This window comes from Helianthus annuus, chromosome 11, assembly GCF_002127325.2.
Source record: "Helianthus annuus cultivar XRQ/B chromosome 11, HanXRQr2.0-SUNRISE, whole genome shotgun sequence".
In the NCBI taxonomy this organism is placed as follows: Eukaryota; Viridiplantae; Streptophyta; class Magnoliopsida; order Asterales; family Asteraceae; genus Helianthus; species Helianthus annuus.
This window is the reverse complement of record NC_035443.2, coordinates 154,657,641-154,669,012: the sequence shown is the minus strand read 5'-3', so window position 1 is coordinate 154,669,012 and position 11,372 is coordinate 154,657,641.

Here is an 11,372-nt window from a genome sequence, read left to right as displayed (position 1 = left end):
ATTAGCGACCCGGTATGGTTTTAAGGTTATTTCATTTGTATACTCGTGCATAACCTGCAAAAACTCAAACGACAAACCCTAGAACTCTCTCTCTCTCTCCTATGCAACGACGGCTTTGGGTTCTCGAAACCCTTCATCCCGAGCAACCTAATTCGATATCACAGTTAGCGTTTGCTAATCGTTTGCTAACGGTTGTTACGAAATACATGGATTGGTAACCGTCTGATGAGTGGTATGGCGAATAGCACCTCCAACGAAGAATCAGTGGTCGACGAAGAACTGATTCTTTGTTGGCAGGTCTTTGACGAACCATTAGGAACCTTCGTCACACTTCCTCTCGGCGAAGAATGATTCTTCGCCATGAAGGTTCGTCGATGTGATGGTACGTTGCCATGAAGGACCTTCGCCGTGAAGGCATCCCACGAAGACTGATTCTTCGTATGGATGCTGCAAAGGAACTAATGGGCAGTATAGTGAAACTGTGTATGTTGAATATGTAAATGGATATTGGTGTTTATGAATACAATCTGAGTACCTGCTACATGTTATATAGTGACCTTTTGATGAATACAATCTGTGCATATTATATGACTTGGTTGATTATTAAACTGATAGTATTTTTAACCACGGGAGGGTTGGTTGACTAACTGGAACGGGTAACTTAATATACCGAGCAAATCTAAGGTGAGTTCAGTGTTATTTTTCCAAGCATGCATCCCGGGAGGGACATCTAGTAAATATTCCGGGGAGGAATGTCAGGTAAATGGGTTTGACTGGAATGTTAAACTCGGGGTGTTGGTTAATACACTTATATCTATCATTTAAGTCCCATCATATACCGAATTGGTTGCCGAGGAGGCAAGAGGGTTATTAGTTGATAGCGCTATTAGGTTTGGCACCCTCACACCGTACCGGGGAGGACGGGCGCGAACTAATTACCTTAACCACTCGACCAATGTTTGATAGAGCATTGGGGAAGGGAAAATAATCTGGAGCCATCTTGCGGTACTCAAGTTATTTACGACATTGTATTTCTGAAAAGCTTTAAACTTACACTTGGTAACTAAACGTGATAACAAACTTTGAACTCACCAGCGTCGTCTGACACACTTGTCTACATGCTTGCAGGTCGTTAGATTTACTGTTATGGAACTTGCTATCTGGGAGTACTGGAGTGGTCATGGGTCGAGTCTCTTGGATACTTGTTCACTGGTTTCATACATTTGTTTTAAAACATTTGAATAACGATTTACATTATGCTTCCGCTGAACGTATTAGTTTTAAGTTGTGATTTGCAATTACTTTATGAAATAAATGGAAACTTTTATTTAGTATCTTGTTATAGTTCAATGTGATTGGTGGCTGGAACCTGGTACGTCACACGCCTCGCGGTGTTTCCGCATATGGTATTTTGGGGGTGTGACAGTTTGGTATCAGAGCCACTGGTTATAGTGAACTAGGTTTTAAAACGTTTTTATAAAACCAGACTATAACCGAACACCTTCGAAATCGACCATGAGACTCAGCTCCAAATTGAAAGGTTCGTTTCTCGTTTACTTATTGCAGAGCATATCTAGTGTACACTTACATATGATGTTGCATGTGATTACACACTTAGCACTATAGACTGAATTCATATGTTACTTGCCTATGTTATGTGGTTGATAGAGTCACAATGCATCATTCCTCTAGACTTTTATGATTCATGTTTTATGATGCCTTTTGTCTTGCTACTCGAATTTGAGGAACCATTTAGCACGAGTGGGAGGAGCTGAGATAAACTGCAAATTGCATTATTATTATGAGTGCACACATAATAATAATAATAATAATAATAATAATAATAATAATAATAATAATAATAATAATAATAATAATAATAATAATAATAATAATAATGTGGGGTGCATGTGAGTCCCAGTGAGGCTTAACGAGTGTAAAAGGGGTTTCGCTCTGTTGTCTGATGTAAACTTAGTAGTCTGTAGAAGTCATCGTGATGTTTGACTCTTACTCAATTCCGACCCTTAACATTTTTCCTTTCTCTTATATAGAATCATGAGTGGACATGGTGGACGTGGTGGTGGCCGCGACGGTGGACGTGGCAACATTACTATGTCCCAGGCTAAATTGACCGCCCTGTTCAACACTCGTGTGGCTGAAGCCCTAGCGGCTCAGCAGGCTGGTACGACATGTGCCAAATACTAGTTATTCTTGTGTCGCGTACCCAACTCTTACCCGTGTGTTGTATTTTCTTTCGTCCTTAGGTCAACAAGTGAACCAGAATCAAAACAATCCGCCTGTTTGCACGTTTAAGGCGTTCATGGATTGTAAGCCACATACACTCAGTGGGACTAAAGGAGCTTTGGGGCTACTACGCTGGTTTGAGAAAGCCGAGTCAGTCTTCGCTATGTGTAACTGTCCCGTGGGGGACCTGGTGAAGTATGCTATAGGCACATTGGAGGATGATGCCTTAACTTGGTGGAATGCCCAAGTGCAAATGTTGGGCATCGAAAGGGCTAATGCAACTACTTGGGATGATTTCAAGGAGTTGATGCGGGAGGGGTATTGTCCTTGTGACGAGATTCAGAGACTCGAGAACGAATACTACAATCTGAAGATGGAAGGGTCCGAGATCGAGGCTTACACGAAACGATCTCATGAGCTAGCAAACATGTGCCCTAACTTATCACGACCACCACCTCGAAGAATCGAATTGTACATCAAGGGCTTAGCACCACAAGTTAAGAATTTGGTCACTGCTGCAAATCTTAACAACCTGCCTAAGATCATTCGTTTAGCACACATGATTACCGACCAAGAGGTTGAGCGTGGTTCGCTACTGCCTCGTGTTTATGCTATTCCTACTGCTACTACTACCCCTGCTAGTGATAACAAGCGCAAGTGGAATGATACGGACAAGGCGTCCAACTCGAATCAGTTGCAGAAAAGGCCAGACAACAGCAATAATCGTAGCTTCAGTCAGTCCTCCTCTGTTAACCAAGGTCAGAGCAACAACCCAAACCAAGGCTCCTATGTTGGAAGGCAGCCAAAGGGCAACAAGTATGGTTGTCATCATCGTGGAGCGTGTGTCCGAGCGTGCCATAGGTGTGATAAGGTGGGCCATATGGCAAAGGACTGTAGAGCTCCGTTCCCAAAGCAACAGCAACAGCAGAATCAGCAGCAACAACAGCAGCATCAGCAACAGCAAAGGCAGCAGCCCCATCAGAACCAAGGCAATAGGAAGGGGTGTTTCCAGTGTGGGGACGAGGGTCACATTAAACGGGATTGCCCGCAGCTGAATCAAAATGCCAATGATAACAACAACCGTCAGAATAACAATGTTGGGAACAACAATAACGGAAACAACGGGGGCAATGGTGCTCGTGGAAGGATATTTACAATTGGTGTTGGTGATTCTAGGAACGACGACAATGTCGTGACTGGTACGTTTCCTGTGAACAATCTCTTTGCTTCTGTGTTATTTGATTCCGGTGCCGATTGGAGTTATGTGTCCTTAGAGTTCAGTCAACGATTAGGGTTAACTCTGACACCTCTAGAAGCTAAGCATGTAGTAGAATTAGCTGATGGTAAGGCAATTGAAGCCTCACACATTATTATGGGATGTAAACTCGATCTTATGGGTCAAGTGTTTGATATTGACCTCCTTCCTGTTAACCTCGGTAGTTTTGACGTAGTGGTTGGTATGGACTGGTTGTCCAAGCACCGTGCTGACATACTTTGTAAAGAGAAAATCGTGCGTATTCCTCTCCCCAGTGGAGAATCTCTATCTGTTCAAGGGCATCGCAGTGGTGCAATGGTTGGTATTATCCCAGCTATGAAAGCTCAGAAGTGTCTACGAAAGGGGTATCCTGCTATTTTAGCACTTGTTACTAATACTCAGCCTGAAGAGGAAGATCGAAGACCTGCCAGTTGTTCGTGAGTTTTCCAATGTGTTTCCTGAGGAACTTCCTAGTTTACCTCCACACCGTCAAGTGGAATTTCAGAACTGTTGGATAGGGGCTTTATCTGACCCAGTTCTTCACCTTGGGGAGCCCCAGTTCTATTCGTAAAGATGAAAGACGGGTCCTTTCGCATGTATATAGATTATCGAGAACTCAACAAGGTGACTGTCAAGAACCGCTATCCTTTACCACGTATCGACGACCCGTTTGACCAGTTGCAAGGGTCAAGTTTTTACTCGAAAATCGACTTAAGATTGGGCTATCATCAGATGAGGGTCCGAGAGGAGGATGTTCCAAAAACAGCTTTTTAAACGCAGTATGGCCATTATGAGTTTCTGGTTATGCCATTCAGGTTGACAAACGCACCAGCGGTTTTCATGGACCTCATGAACCGTGTGTGCAAACCGTATCTCGATGATTTCGTCATAGTGTTTATCGATGACATCTTGATCTACTCTAAGAGCAAGGAGGATCACGAGCGACACTTGTGTCTTATCTTGGAGCTTCTGAGGAAGGAGCAACTCTACGCAAAATTCTCTAAGTGTGACTTCTAGATTCGAGAGGTACACTTTCTTGGCCATGTTGTCAATGAATCAGGGATACACGTAGATCCTGCTAAGATTGATGCTATCAGGGTGTGACAATTTCTTGGTCTTGCTGGGTACTATCGCAGATTTATCAAAGACTTCTCAAAGATCGCTCAACCTCTTACCTCGTTGACACAGAAAGGCGTTGTTTACTCATGGGGAACGAAACAAGAAGATGCTTTCCAGTTGTTGAAACAAAAACTCTGCAGTGCACCAATCTTGTCTTTACCTGAGGGTACCGAGGACTTTGTGGTGTACTGTAATGCTTCTATTCAGTGTCTCGGTTGCGTGCTGATGCAACGCGAGAAGGTGATAGCTTATGCTTCTCGACAGCTGAAGGTTCATGAGAAGAACTACACCACTAATGACTTAGAGTTGGGGGCCGTGATTTTCACGTTGAAAATCTGGAGGCATTACCTGTACGGTACTAAGTGCACTATTTATACCGACCACAGGAGCCTTCAGCATATCTTCGACCAAAATGAGTTAAACATGCGACAGCGTCGCTGGGTGGAACTCTTAAATGATTACGATTGTGCCATCAAGTATCATCCTGGCAAAGCTAACGTTGTAGCTGATGCCCTTAGTCGAAAGGAGGCAAAACCTAAGCGTGTGTGTGACATCTGTGTCACTACGACCATCAAACAAATACCAAATCAATGAAATATTGTGTTTCATACTTGAGATTTGTATAAATATGTGTATCATTTTCACATATCAATTCTTGTTCGATTTAGAGCTTTAAATCGCTTTCTAGAAGGTAATACGCGAACTGATGCGTAAACGTAATCAGTTTAATTCAACAAACACTCCAGAATAGTTACATAGGCTTAACATACCTTAAATAACCTTTACATAACTTAGAAATAAGTTTTGGAGGGTTTGGTGTGTCGATATCAAGTTTATTCGATTGCAGGGACTATTTGCGTCAAACTGCAAATGTATACCGAATTGAATAGTAACGAACACCCCGGAACTTGATCATAAGTTAAACATACCATAAATATCTCTTACATAGCTTAGAAATAGGCTTTGAGGGGTTCGGTGTGCAAGAAATAAACTTTTGGTCAAACAGGGACTAAAAGCGTCAAAAAGTGCACAAGTTTGCATTTTCGCGCATATCTTACGTTCTGATTATATCCGGACATCCAAAAATTTTTTTAATCATTGAAATATTTTATTTCAGTGATTGGCATGCTAAAATTCCATTCGTCGCGTAATTTGGATCGTTTTTCGCGTCCGTTCGTGCTTCGTCGTAATTAACCGAACAACGCAACCGTACGACCAAATGAACCAACATCCGAGATGTTTTTGAGCATATTTTAAGTTTCCTAAACTTTAACTTCATTGTAGAGCCTTGAAATGGGGTTAACGAGGCTTAAACGTGTCAAAAATGCATCAAAAATCAAGTTTTACACATTCAGGGACCATTTCTGCCAATCTGCCAAACATGCCCTCGCGGGCCGCATAAGATGAGGGATATTTCTACGCGCGTCGCGACAGAGTAGCAGATCAGATTCATTGAATTTGTTCCAGCAGCTGGTTTAAGGTTTTTTGGACATGGTTTCTTCATTCTATGGATGGTTTTTGAGTGTCCCATTGTATTATAAACCATGGACTACACATGGAGGGTCAAGATCAAGGCACGAATTACGAGAAACAATCTTAACGGTTCTCCAAAATCTATATATACCCATCATGTTTCATTCATTCAGCTCACAATCTGATTCATTCTGCTCTAAGTTGAAGTATATACTTCATACCTGAGTAGTTTTGAACCAAAACATCCTAGCTTGGACCCTTTGTAAGTTTCTTTCTTGCTTTTATGCGTTTTTAAGCGTCAAAGTCAAACGGTGTTTGACTTTCTGCTTTGACTAGTCTTTGGTCAATACGAAGTTCGTTTGAACTTCGCAACGAGCGTAATCACGATGGTCATAGTCCTTTAGGATTATACCTACTGATTACCACATTATTTAGGCATAGTGACGAGTCATAGTTTCGGTCAAAATACGCGTTTATGCGTATTTTGCAACCAAACTATTCTTGGGTATCAAAACCCTTTGTTTTGATATCAAACTTGTTTTCTAAACCATGGACTACACATGGAGGGTCAAGATCAAGGCACGAATTACGAGAAACAATCCTAACGGTTCTCCAAAATCTATATATACCCATCATGTTTCATTCATTCAGCTCACAATCTGATTCATTCTGCTCTAAGTTGAAGTGTATACTTGATACCTGAGTAGTTTTGAATCAAAACATCCTAGCTTGGACCCTTTGTAAGTTTCTTTCATGCTTTTATGCGTTTTTAAGCGTGAAAGTCAAACGGTGTTTGACTTTCTGCTTTGACTAGTCTTTGGTCAATACGAAGTTCATCTGAACTTCGCAACGAGCGTAATCACGATGGTCATAGTCCTTTATGATTATACCTACTGATTACCACATTATTTAGGCATAGTGACGAGTCATAGTTTCGGTCAAAATACGCGTTTATGCGTATTTTGCAACCAAACTATTCTTGGGTATCAAAACCCTTTGTTTTGATATCAAACTTGTTTTCTAACTTACGTAAACATGTTTTAACATGTTTAGCTCGTCACTTTTAGTTTAGTACTTATATAGGGTCGTAAGATAAGCGGTCTAACCAACCGCTTAGACTATCGAACCCGACCCGTTTGGTCAATCATTAGGATCCGACCAAACATATTTTGTGACCATAGTTATATAGGGAATAACCTTCCGAGGTTATACCTTATGGTCACTTCGTTTAGTTAGTTGTATGATAGGTAGTTTATATGCCTTAGGAAAATGACCAAAATGCCCTTTTTGCGCATAAATTCATTCTAAGCATATATAACCTAAATTTTGACATCTAAACTGATTAGGCAACATTATTGGACTTGTTAAGGCATATAATACTTATCATAGGACTAGTTAGGCGGTCCGAACGCGTTTTACGCGAACGACGCTTTAAAGTAGCATAAGCTACCTAAACGGGTCGTAATGGGTCATAAGCACATAGGATAGCTTCCGTTTTAGAATGTAGGCTTTGTTAAACTATACTATATGAGTGCCAACACTCATTTGGCTTACAAGACCTCATTCTATCTGATCTTCCAAATTAGGCCCGGTTTATTAAGGTAGTTACCTATATTAGGTGCCGATTGATTCCGTGATCCTTCTAGCTTTGCTTGGTTGTTATTTCAAGACTTCTAAGCATTCTCAAGTGAGTAAATAGTTCCCCTCTTTTACCGTTTTAAACTGTTTTGGGGTGATTCATATGTGCTAAACGATTTCGAGTTTTCTAAACAAATAATATGGTTTATATTAAACTATCTGAACTATTTGAACTGTTTGAACCAATTGGAACTATTTGATCTATGTGAACTATTTGAACTGTTTGAACCATTTGGAACTATTTGATCTATGTGAACTATTTGAACTATTTGAACCATTGGGTTAGGGAAGTGATTAGGTAACGAGGCGGGTGTAATGTGATAAAAGCATGGTGGACACGCCGCTGGTACTTCCTATATATAAGTGCTTTTAACACATTATATATCGTTGCGTTATCTAGATCACTTGGGCAAATGTTTTCAAAACGAAGTTACATTACAAGGTTTTTCTAACAATATAAACCATTTGAGTTTTATTACAAAAACGATTTACGATCCGGGTTTACATAAACAAATGTTTTGAGTTAAGATTCATGGCATCGAGGTTTTATAAACTATAACAAATCTGTTTTGACTTGGTTATTTCAATTTACAATACAAACATTTTACAAAACTAGGTTTTCTAATATTGATTAATGAAGTTGTTCGAGTTATTTCAACAAGTAAACGAGCCATGAATCTGACACTCACACTAAACCTATGTACTCGCCGGCATTTTTATGCTGACGTATTTTAACATATATTTCAGGTACCATAGTTGATGATGTTTGATGATGATATTGGTGCATACTCACATTGGAATGGACGAGGCCTTAGTGACTTAATAATTAATGAAAGTCAATTTGTTCATTTTTTGTATCTAATTTCAATTCAATGTAATAAACTTAATTCAATAAAACGAAACTTGAACCCATGTGTTGTGAAACAATGATTCTGTTACGACACTCCCCGATGTTTCTGCCGCGGTTTGTTGTTTTAACGCGGTCGGGGTGTGACAGTGTGCGAGCCTTACAGCTCACTATTCACTCATACCTCCCTGACCAGATCCGCTCTGCTCAAACTGAAGCACTGAAAGAAGAAAACCTTAAAGCATAGTACTTGGGGGGCATGGAGAAACGACGTGTAGAGAGATCTGATGATATTTTCTATTTCATGGAGCGGATATAGGTCCCTTTGTTTGGTAATCTTAGAGATCTTGTGATGGACGAAGCGCACAACTCTCGATACTCTGTTCACCTAGGTTCTGATAAGATGTGTCAGGATCTAAAATTCATGTATTGGTGGCCGAAGATGAAAGCTCACATCGTGACGTATGTGAGTAAATGTCTGACTTGTGCTAAAGTCAAAGTGGAATACCAGAAACCGTCTGGATTGCTCCAGCAACCAGAGATACCCATGTGGAAATGGGAGCAAATAGCTCTGGATTTCGTCACTAGGTTGCCAAGAACTCAAAACGGAAACGATACCATCTGGGTGATCGTTGATCGTCTCACAAAGTCAGCACACTTTCTAGCAATCAAGGAAATGGATAAGTTCTCACAACTTACTGCCGTTTATCTTAAATAAGTGGTTTCTAGGCACGGGGTGCCAACCTCTATTATCTCGGATCATGACCCACGTTTTATATCGGATTTGTGGTAATCAATGCATAAATCATTCAGCTCATGTCTCGACATGAGCACTGCATATCACCCACAGACGGATGGTCAAAGCGAACGAACCATCCAGACACTTGAAGACATGCTGCGAGCATGTGTGATTGATTTCGGTAAAGGGTGGGAGAAACACCTACGTTTGATAGAGTTATCTTATAACAACAGTTACCATTCCAGTATTCAGGCAGCTCCATTCGAAGCATTGTACGGACGGAAATGCAGTTCTCCTCTCTGTTCGGCTGAGGGGGGTGACATCCAGATCATAGGTCCGGAGCTTGTACTTGAAACTTCAGAGAAGATTGTTCAGATCAGGAATCGTATGGCGGCAGTGCGCGACCGTCAGAAAAGCTACACTGACAAGCGTAGGAAACCTTTAGAGTTCGTTGTCGGCGATCGTGTCATGTTGAAAGTCTCACCCTGGAAAGGTGTGGTGCGGTTTAGGAAACGCGACAAGCTAAATCCGCGTTATGTAGGGTCTTTCAAAATTCTGGAACGAATCGATAAAGTGGCCTACAAGCTCGAGTTAGCTGCTGAGTTGGGTAACGTTCATCATGTCTTCCACGTGTCGCAACTAAAGAAGTGCTTGTCCGATGAAACACTTGTGGTACCGTTTCAAGAGCTGAAAATCAACGACAAATTGCAGTTCGTCGAAGAACCCATCGAAATTATGGATTGGGAAGTCAAGGTCTGTAAGCATAGTCGAATTCCGATCGTGAGGGTTCGTTGGAACTCAAGACGTGGACCAGAGTTCACGTGGGAACGCGAGGATCAGATGAAGCTCAAGTATCCTCAACTATTCCCTTTCAAGTTGGGGATGATGTGGCACCTGGGGAAAATCCACAGTCATCCTGATCTAACACCGTGCTACTTTGGATTACTTATCAAATTTCGGGACAAAATTTCTTTCAACTTGGGGATGATGTGACAACCTGAGATTTCAAAGTCTTTCCTCTACTCATTACTAGTTTCACAATCCTGTTTTTACAATTTGTTTTATGTGATGTCAAGTGTAGTTTATTTGAATGATTAAAGTATCCTGATGCTTGGTTGATTAAATGTTTAATGTTTAATGGTTAATAAGTAATGGAAACCCAAGGCAACGAAGAATGGGGTCTTTATCACAACACTCTTCGACGAAGAGTGGAGCCTTCGTCACAACACTTTTCGGCAAAGGATGGGTCCTTCTCCAAGAGATACTTCGTTGAACAGGTTCTTCTCCCAAAAAGGTTAGCGGCCCAGATCTATTAGTGGCCTAGTATGGTGTTAAGGTTATTTCATTTGTATACTCGTGCAAAACCTGCAAAAACTCAAATGACAAACCCTAGAACTCTCTCTCTCTCTCTCGTGTGCGACGACGGCTTTGGGTTCTCGAAACCCTTCATCCTGAGTAACCTAATCACTTCAATATCACGGTTAGCGTTCTCTTGTTGATAGTGTGCTATACTTCTGATGTTGTTTTGTTAGATGATTGATTAGGGTTTAATACTAGTAGGTGTGTTAACGAAAATTATGACCATGAATTTGATGTAACGAATTGTGTGATGATTTATTGGATGGCTAGGGTTGCATGCTAGCATTAGAATCTGTTACTTTATCGGTCTGATTAAATGTTCGAATGGATGATGATTGATCAGATTATTTGTTGTTTATGAAGTTGATTTCATGAATGGAACTATTACTATGAGATGTTGTTTGATGTTACTATGAGATGTTGTTTGATGTTACTATGAGATGTTCTTTGATGTTACTATGAGATGTTGTTGATCTGTGAATCATGCTAACAGTTTGCAAATTGTTGTTACGAAATACATGGATTGGTAACCGTCTGATGAGTGGTATGGCGAATAGCACCTCCAACGAAGAATCAGTGGTCGACGAAGAACTGATTCTTTGTTGGCATGTCTTTGACGAACCATTAGGAACCTTCGTCACACTTCCACCCGACGAAGAATGATTCTTCTCCAAGAAGGTTCGTTGATGTGTGGGTTC